The sequence below is a fragment of the Haliotis rufescens genome, unplaced genomic scaffold (genome assembly GCF_023055435.1).
Source record: "Haliotis rufescens isolate VD_foot unplaced genomic scaffold, xgHalRufe1.0.p SCAF_7, whole genome shotgun sequence".
NCBI lineage: Eukaryota > Metazoa > Mollusca > Gastropoda > Lepetellida > Haliotidae > Haliotis > Haliotis rufescens.
Window position 1 is genome coordinate 10,849,075 of NW_025964361.1, and position 17,124 is coordinate 10,866,198.

The 17,124-nt window shown below is 40.0% G+C and overlaps 1 protein-coding gene across 1 annotated transcript in view; it reads right to left on the bottom strand.

The window, feature by feature from the left end:
- LOC124114671 overlaps nt 1-17,124 on the bottom strand; it is a 78,363-nt gene that overhangs the window by 11,357 nt on the left and 49,882 nt on the right. The window contains exon 2 of the mRNA XM_046475350.2: nt 2,522-2,591. The gene's annotated coding sequence lies outside the window, so the exon portion shown is untranslated. The remainder of the gene's footprint in view (nt 1-2,521; nt 2,592-17,124) is intronic.

A 17,124-nucleotide genomic window follows, 5' to 3' on the forward strand; every position in this document is an offset into this window, starting at 1 on the left:
AATGGATCAGATCCTATTTGGTTGAGTGTGTGGAACATGGAGGTTTCTCTCTAATGGATCAGATCCTATTTGGTTGAGTGTGTGGAACATGTAGGTTTCTCTCTAATGGATCAGATCCTATTTGGTTGAGTGTGTGGAACATGTAGGTTTCTCTCTAATGGATCAGATCCTATTTGGTGGAGTGTGTGGAACATGTAGGTTTCTCTCTAATGGATCAGATCCTATTTGGTTGAGTGTGTGGAACATGTGGGTTTCTCTCTTATGGATCAGATCCTATTTGGTGGAGTGTGTGGAACATGGAGGTTTCTCTCTAATGGATCAGATCCTATTTGGTTGAGTGTGTGGAACATGTGGGTTTCTCTCTTATGGATCAGATCCTATTTGGTGGAGTGTGTGGAACATGGAGGTTTCTCTCTAATGGATCAGATCCTATTTGGTTGAGTGTGTGGAACATGTAGGTTTCTCTCTAATGGATCAGATCTTCACTTCACCTCACCTCAACCTCACCTCAACCTCAACCTCAACTCATTCTCAATCTTACCTCACCTCACCTGAATCCCAACATCCACCTCACCTCAACCTCAACTTCACCTCACTCTAACCCTCATTCTCACCCTAACCTCACCTCACCCTCATTCTAACATCACCCTCATTCTCACCCTCAACTCACCCTCAAGCTCATTCTCACTCTCAACTCACCCTCACTCTCAACCTCAACCTCACCTCAACCTCACCTCACCTCACCCTCACCCTCACAGCAATGTTGATCAAAGACCCACACAAAGTCATTCCTTCACCGTGAGCAATCCCAGAAGATGTTTGTGTACTGACTAGCGCAAGTCTATGTTAAACTATGTCATTTGGAGGAGGTGAAGTAGAAGGCCCTGATCCCACCCTTGGCTCAGCTTGCTGCTAATGTCATCTGTAATTAGTTGCTGTTTTATTTTCAGCATGATTTTATTACTTGATAGCATTTCCTGACTTTAATCAATTATTTTTTCTCATAAAACATGCAATAATTTTCTCTTAAAGCATGCGGCAAATTGATTAAAACCTGTTTAAAGATTTGACTTCTGACTGCCCAAATTGAATTATAAGTCGAGCTCAGGTTCGAGATGGTACAAAATGCTCTCTGAAACCCTTTTCCACACGGACCGCCTCCGTGGTCTAGTGGTAGTGCGTCCGCCCGGAGAGCGGAAGGTCCGGGGTTCGATCCCCGGCCGCGTCATACCAAAAGATGTTAAAGGATGGTACTTGTTGTTACCCTGTCTGGCGCTCGGTATTAAGGGGCTAAAACAAGGACTATTACTGGTCGGCTCGGAGTCAGTATACTGTGTCTGAGTGGGGTATTCATGTTAAACTGCGGCATGGTATCTCAGTGAGCTAGCACTATAACTTGGCATCAGTCCGGACTAGTACAAGCAGCCACACAAACACACACACGTACATGCACGTCGCTATATAAGTGCAATAATCTTGGACGCGACGTTAAACCCAATTTCACCTCACCTCACCTTTTTCACACACAGACTCACTGACTCACACTTGGTGGGGATGCAAATCCAAGACTTGGGAAAACAAATATTGGTCATGACTTTGTAAAGTCATATGAACCCTTTCAAGGCATTTAGAATACTGTAACGCTAAGATTTGATGGCTCTACTGGGCTAAAAGAGTCACATCCTTGTCATTTGACTGGATCAACCCATTAATAGTTACAGAATATGATTTTCAACATGACCTTGGCAGCCATTTCAGGAATATTATTGGTATTTTCATGCAGGAATCAATATACTGTTTTATATTAAGTGCTCTGTGTTTGTAAGGGTCATGGCAATTAAACTTGTATTATTAATGGTATTTATCTGTATATTCATATGCATATTGATGTTTAATTTCCAGACATTGTCTCTTCCAGACACATAGTTAGCCTGATTCAAATGGTGAAACCACACCCAATCTAAACATCCTTATGCATTGATTTTCAATAAAAGGGAGGAAATTTTACATTAAGAATATTTTCTATTTAAGAAAGCAGGCCGTAAGATTATAATGGTTTGGTGGGACTAATACAATTTGATCAATATAGCCACATACAATGCATGGGTAAGTGGATGATGGTGATAGTTTTAGACTCTAGATTATTAGAGAATAGACCTACTGCTGGTAGGGAAAAACACCTTTAGGCAAAAATCAACTTTGACATTTCACATTTCGTAAACAAGAGTTTGCCTTTCTGGTGCTCTATTTCGGTTCTGTGGTGATGCTAAGCTATCTAAAATATTCCAACTTTGTTATGGAGAGCAGTATACAGACAAGCCTGGGCCAGTCAAACCAGTGATTGATAGCATGAACAGTGAACGCCAACCCTTGTATTTTGGGTACAATGACACTCATTATCCAAGTCACACAATGTGTCCTCTGATTCTCATTTTATCGTTTACGTCAAGCATTGGGTTTGACAAGAATCTGGCCAAGTAGTTTAAGTATGAAATATGTGAGAAAACAATGATATTGTCACCTTGATTTGCTAGTGACCATCTCTGTCATGAGGTGTTCCACTGCCACTATATAGATTCCTTGGACTTCATCTGGAAACAAACAAAACAAACTTGATGAAGCAGATGCAGAATATGTTCATAAGAGGCCATCAGTTTGGCGTCAGTTTCCCATCTCTCTGCTTCAGAGGGAGTGGGTGGTTGGAATAAGATTAAAATAATTTTTTTACAGACAAGAACTACTTTTGGTTAGGAGTACAACTGTTGTTTATGAAAAAATAATTCATAATTTGAACCTCCAGAATTATGATTGCTGTGCAGAGTTGTGTCCCCTAGGCATGCCAGGAACCTGTGATCATGGCGTTGAATCTCAGTCTGGTTTGACCTGTTTCTTGGTTTACAGCACCATACCCGGTGCTTATTGGTTTCATAAAAGTGGTAAACGTCTAAGATCTGCATCACTACGTCCTCAAGCTGACATGCAGTAATATAACTGAAATACTGTTTAAAGTGGCATTGAATTGAAACCAAACTCACTCACTCACCCACTAACTCACTCACTCGTTATGTCAGTTTCAAAACGTACATGTGCTCATAAATTCATAGATGTCATTGTTACTGTGCCAAATTCTGTAGTGCAACTTTTGATGTATCAGTGTTGACAGCTTAAAATATGGGAAAAAACAATTTGCAGAACCAAGCTATTGGCAGTTACTTTTCCCTCTTTGAACACCCTTTGATAAAACACAGCAAGGATTTTCATTGTATGAAACAGGAAATTCGTTCATTTCTTTCCAGAGCGCAATAAAATAACAATGCTGTTCAAATATTGTTGAGCAGGATGATAATTTATGATGGTGTAAGATGAGAAACACACCAAATAGCGTGTCATAATGATACACAAAACATTGATATAAGCAGTTCCAGGTTATGTCTTTATGATTGCAAACAGAAATCAAATATTGTTGAAATCTAGTGCTTTGACACTTATATAGCGGTGTGCGTGTGTGCGGGCAGGTGGGGGGGTGGGGTGGGGGGGGGGGGGGGCGGGCGGACTTTTGGGTGCGTGTGCATGTATGGGTATGTGTGTGTGAATGTCTGTACTGGTACTGATGTCAGTTTTATAGTGATAGCCCAATGAGATACCATGCAGTTTAACATGACCACCCCACTGAGACACAGAAAACTGACTCTGAGCCGACCTTGTTTTATGCCAAGTGCCAGGCAGGGAAACAACAAGTACCATCTTTTGACATCTTTTGGTATCACACATGTGATCAAACCACGGCCTTTCCTCTCTCAAGCAAAGGCCCTAATTAAAGAATCACTTTTTATATGTACAGATGTTATTAACACTTACCCCAGCTTTCTGTGTTTAAATATTTCTTATCTAATATAATGTATTTATTAATTTTAAAGAAATGTTTTCCAGCATGGTAAAAGCAGGTCTTGGCCTAGTTAATTGACTACAAATTGATTCTCTTAGCACAGTATCTAGCTAGCATAGGAGCAGAAGGGGTTTTATCAATAATGACAAATTCCTCAAAATTTGCAAATAAAATGTCAAGATTTCTCCTGGTAGGTGTATATATCATATACTTATTGATCAGGTAGTAATTAACGATGCCCTAATTACCCAGGGTTTCAGGTTCATACACTGATATTTCATTTTTTTCAACTGTAGGAGGAAGAAGTTTGGGCCCAGGAGGTATTGTTCAATTGAAGCCAAGGCCTGAGAGTTATATATTCCTTGGTTTGCACATATTTGGTGACAAATTCTGGCCTGTAGATGGGCGGGGTAAGCAAATGAAAAATAAGGCATTTCAGATAAAGAATTGTTCTCCCAGAACTTATTTGAATATGTTGCCACGAGTGCAGAGTTAAGTTACAGTTAAAACACAACTCTGAGGTTTTGTTTGAAAATGTAACACCTTGAGGCAAGGGCTTTTCCTGAGATCTGGGTTTTACATTTTCAACCAAAACCGAGTCACGAGAAAGACCATGTGCAGCAAGCAGACAACTGAAGTTATGACACTTAAGACTGAACACCCTCTCATCACCTGCCCCATTGGATCAGTGGGTTACAAATACTAAACATGATATGTCAGGTTGCAGGTTCGATTCATGTCACTGAATTATCATGTGAAACAAATGGTGACCTTTAACAGTCAGAATATTAAACATATTAAAGGCTGTTATTACAGTCCAACTGTGAAACCTAGGTCTCACAATTCAAATGTAAAACCTCTGAGCAGGTCTCACTTGAAAGTAGTACCTCTGAAAAGGTTACTATGAGATAGGAAGATACCTACAATACTATAGGCACAAGTGGCAGTTAAGGTTTATTATGAAGCTCAGGTCATCTCTACAGGTTAAAATCAACACTTGTATTTGTGAGGTTATATGTTGTGGAGAAGGGACATTGATGAGGATGGTCCTTAAAGTCGATAGGCAGTAATGTTTGGGACCTTGAGCTAGTAGACAGTTGTAACATTATTTAGAAAAATCAATCCAAATGGGTGTTCAATTGTTTTCAAGTCAGTAAATGTTTGAAAGCAGCAATATTTATCCTGTATTGCACTGTCTCTGAGTTATTAAAAATACTGCAAGTTTGTATTTCACACTTAGCTGTATTCAAATATTTTTATGATAAGATTTAGAACAATATTTTGATAGTTGTCAGTAAAACACATCAGGACAATCTCCACAGTGCATGTAGCAGTATGTTATGTTATGTTGACATGCATGTGTTTACATGTCCACGATGCCTTTACAATCATGCTGTGTTCACATGCATTGTGTTTACATGCATTGTGTTTACATGCTTTGTGTGTTTTAATGCATTGTGTGTTTACATGCATGGGTGTTTACATGCATTTTGTGTTTACATGCATTGTGTGTTTACATGCATTGTGTGTTTACATGCATGGGTGTTTACATGCATTTTGTGTTTACGTGCATTGTGTGTTTACATGCATTGTGTGTTTACATGCATTGTGTGTTTACATGCATGGGTGTTTACATGCATTGTGTGTTTACATGCATTGTTTGTTTACATGCATGGGTGTTTACATGTCCACGATGCCTTTACAATCATTTAGTGTTCACATGCATTGTGTTTACATGCATTGTGTTTACATGCTTTGTGTGTTTACATGCATTGTGTGTTTACATGCATGGGTGTTTACATGCATTTTGTGTTTACGTGCATTGTGTGTTTACATGCATTGTGTGTTTACATGCATTGTGTGTTTACATGCATGGGTGTTTACATGCATTGTGTGTTTACATGCATTGTGTGTTTTATGCATTGTGTGTTTACATGCATGGGTGTTTACATGCATTGTGTTTACATGCATTGTGTTTACATGCATGGGTGTTTACATGCATTGTGTGTTTACATGCATTGTGTGTTTTATGCATTGTGTGTTTACATACATGGGTGTTTACATGCATTGTGTTTACATGCATTGTGTGTTTACATGCATTGTGTGTTAACATGCACTGTATTTACATGCACTGTGTGTTTGCATGCATTGTGTTTACATGCATTGTGTGTTTACATGCATTGTGTGTTTACATGCATTGTATGTTTACATGCATTGTGTTTACATGCATTGTGTGTTTACATGCATTGTGTGTTTACATGCATTGTGTGTTTACATGCATTGTGTTTACATGCATTGTGTGTTTACATGCATTGTATGTTTACATGCATTGTGTTTACGTGCATTGTGTGTTTACATGCATTGTATGTTTACATGCATGGGTGTTTACATGCATTGTATGTTTACATGCATTGTGTGTTTACATGCATTGTGTGTTTACATGCATTGTGTGTTTACATGCATTGTATGTTTACATGCATTGTGTTTACATGCATTGTATGTTTACATGCATTGTGTGTTTACATGCATGGGTGTTTACATGCATTGTGTGTTTACATGCATGGGTGTTTACATGCATTGTGTTTACATGCATTGTGTTTACATGCATTGTGTTTACATGCATTGTATGTTTACATGCATTGTGTTTACATGCATTGTATGTTTACATGCATGTGTGTTTACATGCATGGGTGTTTACATGCATTGTGTGTTTACATGCATGGGTGTTTACATGCATTGTGTTTACATGCATTGTGTTTACATGCATTGGGTGTTTACATGCATTGTGTTTACATGCATTGTGTGTTTTCATGCATTGTGTGTTTACATGTACTGTGTTTACATGCATTGGGTGATTACATGCATTGTGTTTAGATGCATTGTGTGTTTACATGCATTGTGTGTTTACATGCATTGTGTTTACATGCATTGTGTGTTTACATGCACTGTGTGTTTACATGCATGGGTGTTTACATGTATTGTGTGTTTACATGCATTGTGTGTTTACATGCATTGTGTGTTTACATGCATTGTGTTTACATGCATGGGTGTTTACGTGCATTGTGTGTTTACATGCATTGTGTTTACATGCATTGTCTGTTTTCATGCATTGTGTGTTTACATGCATTGTGTGTTTACATGCATTGTGTTTACATGCATTGTGTGTTTACATGCATTGTGTGTTTACATGCATGGGTGTTTACATGCATTGTGTGTTTACATGCATTGTGTTTACATGCATTGTGTGTTTACATGCATTGTGTGTTTACATGCATTGTGTGTTTACATGCATTGTGTGTTTACATGCATTGTGTTTACATGCATTGTGCGTTTACATGCATTGTGCGTTTACATGCATTGTGTGTTTACATGCATTGTGTGTTTACATGCATTGTGTGTTTACATGCATGGGTGTCTACATGCATTGCACAATGTTTACATGCATTGTGTTTACTTGCATGCTGTGTAAATTGTCTCCTTGCTCTGCTTCTGTTTGGTGTGGTAAAACAAACAGCTGGTGCCGCTGGATAAGGAAGAGGTGTACCTTTATGTACGTTTAGCAAACACAGAGTTGCAGGGACCCACAAGGGTTGGTGATGCCTTACCTGAGCTCCTTACATGTTCAATCATACCTCCAGTAATCTGACACATTAACATTCCATTTTGCACCCTCAGGGAAAATGGGGTATAGAAATGAATGGGTTCTCTTCTGTTATATTTGTTTAGCAAATACTTCATAATCAGAGATCCTGGGGTTTACAACAATTATTTATGGAATTAGGTTCGTATTGGAAGTTACTATAACAACCCAGATGAATCCCTTGAAATAGGTCAAAATACAAGTTTCTAGTATGCAGTCACAGGGGTAATACCCTAAAGATCTTAAAAATGTATTTGGAACTGGGGAACTTTTGCTATTATATGTGGACATTTCGTACATGATCATCAGAAAGGAAGCGTTTGAAAAAGAACAAGATCCAAACAATTATCATTTCACTGTAATTGGTTTAATTGATAAGAAATACATATTTTTGTAATCAGTTGATAGTTTTTGTTATTCAGATAACCGGCTGTATAAGTGTATTATAACTCTTGTGATTGCAGAATGCATGATCTAGTACAATGTGTAAGAGTTGTATTGACGTTTATGTATATTCTATGTTTTATCGACATCTGACATTCCACCGCTTCTTTTTCTTTGCCGAATGTTCGATCTGTACAGCATTCCTGCAGAGTTTTACGAGTTTACACCCATTTATCTATCTGTATCAAGTTCTATCCAGCTATTTACATTCTCGTGTTGATTTCCATGGTAGAAATTAATCAATATGGACAGTGGATCTTAAGGCATGCTCTGGAAGTTAAAGCAGAAGAAACAGACACAAAAGCCTGAACCTCTCATCTTTCATCAGTTATTGTAATCAATAAATAGAGTTAGTCCCAGTTCTCATCAGTATTGACCATTTATTGTCAGAGTGGATAAGCTGACATTATTAACTGCTTGGCAAAAGAAAGTTTATATTTGAAAATTACCAAAACATTTACAAAACATTGTGCAAACGTTTATTAGACTGAAAACAGTTGCCGAAACACTGCGAACTTAAGGTCCAAGCATAATTATGATACCATCAAACATGGGTGTTGGAGTTGTTAATGTAAAAAATACTGGCAATGATAACTCCATAAGTTTATGGGTCAAGCGAGCTATTACCTATAAACGTGATTGACCAGTATTAGAAATACGAGGCTAAGGGTATTTTTCAATCTTACAATGACCCAGTCCCATTGCAGTCTGATGCACTTTAACTGGTAGAAATTAATTTGCTCCATTTCTGAACAAACGAAAGATGCATGACAAGGAAATATTAAGTGATGCGTGAATGCCAAATATTTGATCTCTCCCACAGAACTAACAACATCTTCAAAGACAGAAATATACATGCATGGCTAACTTAACTTGTCTTTGGTGAACCTTACATTTTCATTGATATCAGAACACCTGGTATCGAGGCGTGTGGAGAGGAATATGTGCAACTGGTGTTTTTACTGTAAACCTTGTCAGGAAAGGTTGATGAATGCCCCTGGAATGCCTTGTAATCTCCTCGCACTGATAGTCACAAAATCAATGAAGCTGCACTGAAGCTGATTTGATCATTTGACAAGAACTTCAAACAGCTCTTTGATAAGCTTTATTGTGACATCTCTTGAAGTATAATTACACCTGTATTTAACTTGCACCAGTGCAGCTGACTTAATACTCTTTCTATTTCAAGTGCTTCTTCAAATTAAATGTTTACCAGAAATGTTAAAGTTCACTTAAACCTTTGACAAAATTGGACATCTTTCATCTAGTATTGATTTTTCAAATGTTGAGGATGAAAAAAATATGGGTTTCCTCACCTGATGAAATTTTATTCAGATGCGTTTGTTGACACAAAAAGGATTGGAATATGTTTTATTCTATTTAAGGTCTTTTGGGGAGGTTTGCTTGATCTCAAAATATATTGATTATGCAAACAATTGTAAAATATTTTTTTGTCACTGGTTTTCTGTGACTCTTGGAGGGGAATAAGGTTTTGTTCCACAGTTCGCAATATTCCAGTAATGCTATAACCAGGAATTGACTGCACACACTGTACCCATGGCGAGAATCAAACCCCAATTTTTAGATTTGATAAGGCAGCACTTTAACCACTGGGCCATCCTAAAGGCCCAGGTAAATGTATACATGGAAATTTCATAGATGAACATCAAAATTACAATATTCATGCAGCCCTGTCTTGCACTAGCCAGCAAGCAATACACTTTTTCCTGATTTTATTCTGTTAGAAACCCTAGTCAATATCAGATAGGCAAGTCAGAGTTAGAAATTGGCACTAGTCCTGTAGTCCTTGCCAAACTGCGCAATAGTTCAGGTATCATAAGGACCGGTAGAAATTTGCCATTTTTAAGCTGGTTTTGCTCTATGTTATCATTGTGAATGTGAATACATTGGTGAAGTGATCCATTCCCTTTGACAATGGCAAATATCAGAACTATATAAGCCCAGGGACCCATATGGCTCAGAAATGGAGGCTGGGTTGTTTATATACTGGGAGATATTGCCATCATCTGGTCTGTCCATCCATGTTTTGTTTCCGGAATATAACTAAAAAACTGTGAAAGATTTGTCATCCAAAGTTGGTATATGTATCACTCAGGGGCTGAAGTGGTGACTTTGCTATTGTGGGGGCCAGAAGGATTTGTCCTCTTCTGATGACTCTTGTTATGAGTGGTCAATGTCCAAGGCTCCCTGGAACTTGGAAGCTTGGATCTCTATAACTTATAATTAGTTGTAGTCATCAAGGCAGCAACACACAACTGACCGGTCTACTTGGTGATGGAACAACCTTCAGACTTCTGTTTGCTTTCTTTTCGTTCAGATTCCATATTTACACCATTAGGTGCAGTGTGTTGCTTCTCTGCATTGGGCAGATCTCATATTTACACCATGAGATGCAGTGTGTTGCTTCTCTGCATCAGGCAGATCTCATATTTACACCGGACAGATCTCATATTTACACCATGAGATGCAGTGTGTTGCTTCTCTGCATCAGGCAGATCTCATATTTACACTGGACAGATCTCACGTTTACACCATGAGATGCAGTGTGTTGCTTCTCTGCATGAGGCAGATTCCATATTTACACCATGAGATGCAGTGTGTTGCTTCTCTGCATTGGGCAGATCTCACATTTACACCATGAGATGCAGTGTGTTGCTTCTCTGCATCAGGCAGATCTCATATTTACACCGGACAGATCTCACGTTTACACCATGAGATGCAGTGTGTTGCTTCTCTGCATCAGGCAGATTCCATATTTACACCATGAGATGCAGTGTGTTGCTTCTCTGCATTGGGCAGATCTCACATTTACACCATGAGATGCAGCGTGCTGCTTCTATGCATCAGGCAGATCTCATATTTACACCATGAGATGCAGTGTGTTGCTTCTCTGCATCAGGCAGATCTCATATTTACACCATGAGATGCAGCGTGCTGCTTCTATGCATCAGGCAGATCTCATATTTACACCATGAGATGCAGCGTGCTGCTTCTATGCATCAGGCAGATCTCATATTTACACCATGAGATGCAGTGTGTTGCTTCTCTGCATCAGGCAGATCTCATATTTACACCATGAGATGCAGCGTGCTGCTTCTATGCATCAGGCAGATCTCATATTTACACCATGAGATGCAGCGTGCTGCTTCTATGCATCAGGCAGATCTCATATTTACACCATGAGATGCAGCGTGCTGCTTCTATGCATCAGGCAGATCTCATATTTACACCATGAGATGCAGTGTGTTGCTTCTCTGCATCAGGCAGATCTCATATTTACACCATGAGATGCAGCGTGCTGCTTCTATGCATCAGGCAGATCTCATATTTACACCATGAGATGCAGCGTGCTGCTTCTATGCATCAGGCAGATCTCATATTTACACCATGAGATGCAGCGTGCTGCTTCTATGCATCAGGCAGATCTCATATTTACACCATGAGATGCAGTGTGTTGCTTCTCTGCATCAGGCAGATCTCATATTTACACCATGAGATGCAGCATGTTGCTTCTATGCATCAGGCAGATCTCATATTTACACCATGAGATGCAGTGTGTTGCTTCTCTGCATCAGGCAGATCTCATATTTACACCATGAGATGCAGCGTGTTGCTTCTATGCATCAGGCAGATCTCATATTTACACCATGAGATGCAGTGTCTTGCTTCTATGCATCAGGCAGATCTCATATTTACACCATGAGATGCAGCGTGCTGCTTCTATGCATCAGGCAGATCTCATATTTACACCATGAGATGCAGTGTGTTGCTTCTCTGCATCAGGCAGATCTCATATTTACACCATGAGATGCAGCGTGCTGCTTCTATGCATCAGGCAGATCTCATATTTACACCATGAGATGCAGTGTGTTGCTTCTCTGCATCAGGCAGATCTCATATTTACACCATGAGATGCAGCGTGCTGCTTCTATGCATCAGGCAGATCTCATATTTACACTATGAGATGCAGTGTGTTGCTTCTCTGCATCAGGCAGATCTCATATTTACACCATGAGATGCAGCGTGCTGCTTCTATGTATCAGGCAGATCTCATATTTACACCATGAGATGCAGCGTGCTGCTTCTATGCATCAGGCAGATCTCATATTTACACCATGAGATGCAGTGTGTTGCTTCTCTGCATCAGGCAGATCTCATATTTACACCATGAGATGCAGCGTGCTGCTTCTATGTATCAGGCAGATCTCATATTTACACCATGAGATGCAGTGTGTTGCTTCTCTGCATCAGGCAGATCTCATATTTACACCATGAGATGCAGCGTGCTGCTTCTCTGCATCAGGCAGATCTCATATTTACACTGGACAGATCTCATATTTACACCATGAGATGCAGTGTGTTGCTTCTCTGCATCAGGCAGATCTCATATTTACACTGGACAGATCTCACATTTACACCATGAGATGTAGTGTGTTGCTTCTCTGCATCAGGCAGATCTCATATTTACACTGGACAGATCTCATATTTACACCATGAGATTTAGTGTGTTGCTTCTCTGCATCAGGCAGATCTCATATTTACACCATGAGATGCAGTGTGTTGCTTCTCTGCATCAGGCAGATCTCATATTTACACTGGACAGATCTCATATTTACACCATGAGATGCAGTGTGTTGCTTCTCTGCATCAGGCAGATCTCATATTTACACTGGACAGATCTCACATTTACTGTTATTATTGTGAATACTATGAGATGCATCGGGTTGCTTCTCTGCATCAAGACAAGAGTTGCAAACGGCATGACATTTCTGAACCCCAGTCTTTGGTCTGAAAGAACCTTTCGTTAAGTCAACAGGGATGTGTCAAATTTATCCTCATTTTGCTCCACTTGTAAGAAATCGATCCTTGTAATAAAGGTGGCCTCAGGAGGGATCCTTCACACAAAGCAATCATAAGCAACGCTGACTGTCATGATTGAGATGCTGATTATGAAACATTTATCACTCAAGAGAACACAAGGTCGGTGGGGGCAATAAAGCAAGAAGGTTAGAAGCAAATGTGAGCGAGTGAGTGAGAACATTGTGTCCCATTGACCAGTAGGTCATGAGGTCATTGATGATGTCATCAAGCAAAGTTTGAGACTGTTACAGTAAATTTACTGATCAATATTAACGGGTCATCCACGGGATCCTAATGCAGATGTAGACATCTCAGCTTGAAAACTTTTACCAAAGGCAAGGAATTATCAAGTTAAGCTTTTCAGATCATTCACTCCAAGAAGATACATCTCTGCTTCAAGATCTGTTAAACCAAAATAATTTTGCATAGTTTGCAATAGGTCCGGAAAATTTAGAATCCAAATCGGACATTTGCATTTGTGCCAAGCCCCCTTCAAATAGCGTATTTTAGTACGACTTTTCACACATGTTACAAGTTGTTACTTACAGTTATTGCACGCTTCGGTTATTGCGCGCTTCGGTTATAGCGCGCAGTGGTTATAGCGCGCAGTAAAGCATGGCTCCCAAAATTTACTAACATTCGATCAGGCGACACCGGAAATACCAGTCAACAAATCCGAAGTACGCAATTTAATCCTATTATAATATTATCTGGTAACAAAAAAATTGTTCATTGCTTATCTGGACTAATGTTTGCAATATATTTGATTGATTATCCCCCGCCGCGCGAAAGCGCGAAGCGGGGGATATAGTATTCACGACCGTCCGTACGTCCGTCCGTACGTCCCACCTGTTTGTTGCCGCGATATCTCAAGAACTAAACACTGGATTGTCTTCATATTTGGAACTATGGTGTATATACAGACTCCGCAGACACCAGTTGGTTTTGGTGACCTTGATCCCATTTTCAAGGTCACAGCAGACAAATCTGCTTTTAGAGTTGGAAAACGGTGTTGCCGCGATATCTCAAGAACTAAACACTGGATTGTCTTCATATTTGGAACTATGGTGTATATACAGACACCGCAGACACCAGTCGGTTTTGGTGACCTTGATCCCATTTTCAAGGTCACAGCAGGCAAATCTGCTTTTAGAGTTGGAAAATGGTGTTGCCGCGATATCTCAAGAACTAAACCTCTCGATTGTCTTCATATTTGGAACTATGGTGTATATACAGACACCGCAGACACCAGTCGGTTTTGGTGACCTTGACCCCATTTTCAAGGTCACAGCAGGCAAATCTGCTTTTGGAGTTAGAAAACGGTGTTGCCGCGATATCTCAAGAACTAATCGCTGGATTGTCTTCATATTTGGAACTATAGTGTATATACAGACACCGCATACACCTGTCAGATTTGGTGACCTTGATCCCATTTTCAAGGTCACAGCAGGCAAATCTGTTTTTGGAGTTGGAAAACGGTGTTGCCACAATATCTCAAGAACTAATCGCTGGATTGTCTTCATATTTGGTACTATGGTGTATATGGCGGGGGATATTTCGTCACTCTGTGACAAATACTTGTTATATTCAAAATTTCATTCAATAATTATAAAAATGTTTACAATAAGTTTGGCGAAGTGATCGGTAGATCGCACAACTCACCGTTATTTACAGCAACCGTGGTCAGATTACTGCTATTGACGCCTTGAAACGAACTCTAGTTGCAAGAGAATGGATACAAATATCATAAATGCCGTACCATGACTCACTAAAAGTCATATTTGAGGCAGTTTGACTATTAAATGTCAACATAACGTTTCCGCAATCGAAATACATGTAGCGCGGGAAGTCCCTACGGTGACTGGTCAAAATCGTTCCAAATGTCAACAAATATCCTGCATACCATTTGTACCAAAGTGCAATGCTTATGGTTCTTATAATTTTAAGTATATATGGTGGAAGCTGCAACTAAAATAACACGGTATTGGAATATATTATTCCTGATAAAATAATAATTTCAGATACAATTTCTACTGACCATTGCATCAAAATTCTTTGAAGTTGTATTGTTGGGTCATTTTAACTGAATCACCTGTAGATTGGGAGGAAACGTGTGCACAGCTGATTGCTATTTCTGGCTCAGTTTACGAGAAAATACACACAGTAATCTTAATCTCTGCATATAAAACAATGCCATGGAGAGCAGGAAATACATTTTAAATGGTAAACTATCATGTCTAGTGATGTTTTATATCAAATTTCATACTTTTTTTTACCAAGTTTGTGATACCGGAAATATATATATACCGGTCATTATATGACCGTTTCCGGATCCCTGGTTTTAGCTTCTCAACCTAGACGGATTGCAAGTGTAAATTTTACATTTAAGATCTGAGTTGCTAAAACTATGCAAAATTCTAGAACTTTTGGTCGACTAGTGTTTGCACAAGCATGTGAAATAAGTGGCACATCATTACCTACCAAAGTAATGTTAACTGAATGCTGATTTGCCCAATGGTATAGGCTTGTTGCTCTAGCTTTCAAGCAGAGGCCATCTTGGTGTGATCTCTATTATTGCTGACAGTGGCATAAACTAACACTCTTTCAACTAGCCACCCAAAACCTCAACTACTCACCAGACCCTTGACAAGCAACCATCCTCCTCAACTAGGCACCCTACCCCTACCCACTCTTGGCATCCAGCCTTCAGTTCAGCCAGCTACCCCACCCAGTACTACGACCCAAGCGTGATCAGTCTGTGGGTTGTCTGATAAGGTCATCCCACACCCCACATCCAGCCTTCAGTTCAGCCAGCTACCCCTCCCAGTACTACGACCCAAGTGTGATCAGTTTGTGGGTTGTCTGATAAGGTCATCCCACACCCCACATCCAGCCTTCAGTTCAGCCAGCTACCCCACCCAGTACTACGACCCAAGTGTGATCAGTTTGTGGGTTGTCTGATAAGGTCATCCCACACCCCACATCCAGCCTTCAGTTCAGCCAGCTACCCCACCCAGTACTACGACCCAAGTGTGATCAGTTTGTGGGTTGTCTGATAAGGTCATCCCACACCCCACATCCAGCCTTCAGTTCAGCCAGCTACCCCACCCAGTACTACGACCCAAGTGTGATCAGTCTGTGGGTTGTCTGATAAGCTCATCCCACACCCCACATCCAGCCTTTAGTTCAACCAGCTACCCCACCCAGAACTACGACCCAAGCGTCATCAGTCTGTGGGTTGTCTGATAAGGTCATCCCACACTCCGCATCCAGCCCACACCTGTGTCTCCAGCTGAGGCCAATCACAATGTGACCTACATCGCAGAAGCTGCTGGGACTATTTCATTTCAGCAGCACTGTCTACAGACATGATGAGCTGGCTGTACAGTGGAAAGTCTTCCTTCCAGGCAACCTTTGTCAAAACACACACAAGTACGATATAAAATTCCCTGGAAATCTGATTTGCAGAACTGGATGGTGAATTTCACATGCAACTGCACCCTATTTTCCTCCCTCATACTGGAAAATTGCATCCCTTGGGCACGCCAGAAACCTATGATTGTTGGTTCGAATCCCGGTTCACCTCAATTATGTTTCTAGGTTTGTCAGCACCATACCCGTGCTCATGGGTTTCACCGAAGTGATCAACGTCTAAGACCTGCATCACTTCGGGCTTTCCTCCCACATTCAGCTGACATGCCGTGATATGACTGGAATACTGTTAAAAGCGGCATTAAACACAACTCACTCACTCACTCACTCACTCATACTGGAAAGTGTCAATGTGTGGCATTGTTTGTTTTGTTGGGCATTGTTTAAAATTGGTGTCCAAAAGATCATATTTTGTTGATAGAAATATATTTTGGGGATTATGCCATATACACCAAAATTCAAGTACAAAGCATTATGACTTTTCAAAATAGTGTTGTAAACTAATCTGACTTACGAATAGCCAACTGTTTAATCCACATACATGTTGCCCAAGATCTGGGTTAGAACTGGTGTTTAGCAACACATGCTAGTCATAAGAGACTGCTTATGGGATCGGGTGGTCAGGCTTGCTGACTTGGTTGTATGTCATCGTTTCCCATTTGCATTGATCGTTGCTCATGTCAATCACTGGATTGTCTGGTTCAGACTCGATTATTTACGGACTGTTGTCATATAGCTTAAATATTGCTGAGTGCAACTTTAAACAACAAACAAAATGTTGTCCAATCCACAAGCAGGATTTTTTTCTCAGAAAATAGTTTAAGTCATTAACCTGTGTTTG